The sequence below is a fragment of the Salvia hispanica genome, chromosome 6 (assembly GCF_023119035.1).
Source record: "Salvia hispanica cultivar TCC Black 2014 chromosome 6, UniMelb_Shisp_WGS_1.0, whole genome shotgun sequence".
In the NCBI taxonomy this organism is placed as follows: domain Eukaryota; kingdom Viridiplantae; phylum Streptophyta; class Magnoliopsida; order Lamiales; family Lamiaceae; genus Salvia; species Salvia hispanica.
The window spans coordinates 11111226-11114368 of record NC_062970.1 but is presented as its reverse complement, the minus strand read 5'-3'; the positions used below and the strand labels follow the sequence as shown (position 1 = coordinate 11114368).

The 3143-nt window shown below is 33.6% G+C and overlaps 1 long non-coding RNA gene across 1 annotated transcript; it reads left to right on the top strand.

The window, feature by feature from the left end:
• The first annotated feature begins 2351 nt into the window (after nt 1-2351).
• LOC125192876 lies at nt 2352-2840 on the top strand. The gene is made up of 2 exons (XR_007171487.1): nt 2352-2587; nt 2683-2840. It is a non-coding gene; the product is annotated as an uncharacterized LOC125192876 (long non-coding RNA).
• Nucleotides 2841-3143: the final 303 nt, after the last annotated feature.

The following is a 3143-nucleotide window of genomic DNA, read 5'->3' as shown; positions in this document are numbered from 1 at the left end:
AAAATAATAAATTTACATGCAAATAATTTTCTTATATATATTGCGACAAAATTTTACTTGTATTGTGCTATATAGAGACAAACATTTAACTTTGAATGCTCTACAAATTCTCGAGACGAGAGAAACATTTCGCACGTAAGTATTAAATGAAAAAGGCCCACAAACTAGATAGGGTTTTATATATTATACTCCCTCCGACCCACTTTAGGAGTCTCTGTTTACTATTTTTTCATATCCCACTTTAGGAGTCCGGATTAGAATATTTCATAAATGGTATTAGGCCCTTCATTTCACTAACCTTTTGTCACTCACATTTTATTATAAAACTAATATAAAAAAGTAGGATGCACATTCCACTATCTTTTTTCACAAACTTTCCTTTACATTTTATTAAAATTCGTGCCGAACTGAAATAAGACTCCTAAAGTGGGACGGATGGAGTAGTACTAAAATATCCTATACTTCAAGTGAAAAAATGGAGTATTTGATAATCGAACATATGTTAAATCTAAAACACTAAAAATTTGTTTAAAATATATACGTATTACGTATAGCTAGTGTATATCAATCAAATACAAAGTGTACAGAACTGATGTGATTAAACTAGATAATGTTTGTATCATTCTCCCTCTATAATGATAAGCCCCTAACACATCATAATTAAGCTCGCTGCAATACAATTAGTTGTGTGAATGCAGCCCAAAACGTTCAAGAACAAATCAATTGCGAAGAATGAGACGACAATAAGAATGAAAACAAAGACAACAAGGGAATTACGTGGTTCGGTCGTAAGACCTACGTCCACGGAGAAGACAATCAAAACCTTTATTAATCACTCCAAACATACAATTCAAACTCTCGTACAATTGAATCAAGCTCACTCAAATTCACTATGCTCTCGGCATTGTTAAAATTCTTAATATCTTGTCCCACATCGGCTTGGTAACAATCCTAACTCACCTATATAAGTGTGGATAGCCCTCTCCCTTATGAGACCTTTTAAGGGGTGGGTAGCTCATTTCTAATATGGTATCAGAGCGGGCCCAAGCCGATGATGGATTTATCTCTTTATCTCTTCTCTTTAGTGGCGGACGCAGAAATGAACGGGAGTAGGGGCTAAATTCTCAAATTTTATCTTAAAAATAAATTTGTACGTAATTTAGATTATTAATAGGGGCTTTTATATAATAATGTGTATAGAATAAGAATAAATTTTAGAACTTTATAGTAGAAAATAATTAAAAAAATGAATTCATTAGGGGCTAAAGCCGCTCCCCCATTGAGTGTAGGTCCGCCAGTGCTTATCCTAGCTTACCTATATAAGTATGGATAATCCTCCCCCTTATGAGGTCTTTTAAGGGGTGAGTGGCTCAATTCTAATACATTCTCTTAGCTAGAACAAGTAGAATCTCACAAAGAAAATGAACTCACTCAATTAATCGAGCTGCAAGTGAGCTTCAAGCTGGAGCCCTAACAAAATCCCAAACCTCCCAACTGCTCATTACCGTTTGAATGGTAACGGTCTATTGCTTAAAACCCATTCCATTATATTTGCAGTTTGGTCCCCCAAATAGCACTTATTCATTGGCTCCACCCCAACAAGTTGATCAACCCAATTTATTTTTTTCATAATAAGCAATATTTTTGTAAAATATAAAAATATTGTTTTTTTTAATGCACACCAATTACATCCATGTAAGTTATCAACTGTGTATACGATCCAAGAAATTTCGCATTTTATGAGCTAGATATCATTTAAAGACCACAAAATGAAGATAACTATTGAGAGGATAGAGAAAGAAGACAAGCCACGTTTTGAATGCACATTGTAATTGCATTTTCCCGATAAATACACAAACCAATGTTCTTATATCATCAGTTTAGTGCAATTAATTACAATGAGAGCTTGTCAAGGTAAATGTAATATGACAAATATTAGCAAATGGATCGAAAAAAAACTAATTACAACTATAAGTAATGGTGGAGGGAGGAAATACTTAATATTCTTATATTCCATATACATCGCCATTAAAATGACGTGGCCCTATATGAATTATTGCAACAAAAGAAAAACGTTTTGCATGTAAAGTTGCACAATAGAGTAGGTGATATATTGAATGCATGAGGGCCACAACTGGATAAGGTTTTTGTGTACGAAATTATTCAACAGTTAAGTACAAAAGTATTTAATAATCCAACATGCATTAAATAAAAAAGGTTTTTTTTGCAATCATTAAGTCAATTTTTTCTTACATTGGGACATTTTACGCCTATAGAAGACACTTTCTCACCCTATGTAGCCTCGTGCTTTTCATTTTATTAAAAAAAGTTTGTAGCTAAATAATATTTGTACAGTTGTTTCACTCCAATCAATCCCTTAGCTGTAGATCGAAAATATTTTAAGACCGCAAAACGAAGATAACTATTGAGAGGATGGAGAAAAAAGATAAACCACGTTTTGCATGCGCTTTGTCATTGAATTTCCCCTATAAATACCCCATTTATGCTAACACTATAAACCACACCAACAAATATGCATATATCATCTCTTTATTGCAATTAATTACAACAATGAGTTTTTGTCAAGGTAAATGTGATATGTATAGTAATATAGATATTTGCAATACAAGTAAGTTTATATAACTTCTGATATTCAACATATTATTTCTATGGTATGTATAGGAAAGGATTCATGGCCGGAACTAGTGGGGGTTTCCGGCGAAGAGGCTGTGAAGGTGATCGAGAAAGAGAACCCGTTCGTGAATGGCATCATTGTGCCTCCAACACAATCCTTCATCCCTTCGGATTATAGGTGCGGCCGTGTGTGGGTTTTCGTTGACGATGATGACATCGTCACTAGAATTCCTAAGATCGGCTAAGATTTCATTGTGTAAGCGTGCGTGTCAAGTGTTTTTGGGTTTGTTTGTGTGTTGTGTTTTTGTTCAGACTCAAATAAGTTGGTTCTTGAGTTTTTATGTTTCCTTTCAATATATGTATGAATAAATGAGACAGTAGTCTCTTGCAGTACAAATGTTACAATTGTTTTATAGTTTACCGACCACATTATTAGAAAATAAACAATGATAATAATAAAATAAATGATGAGCACAAGGATTGTGTACATGGTTCATGTAATTGGCCTA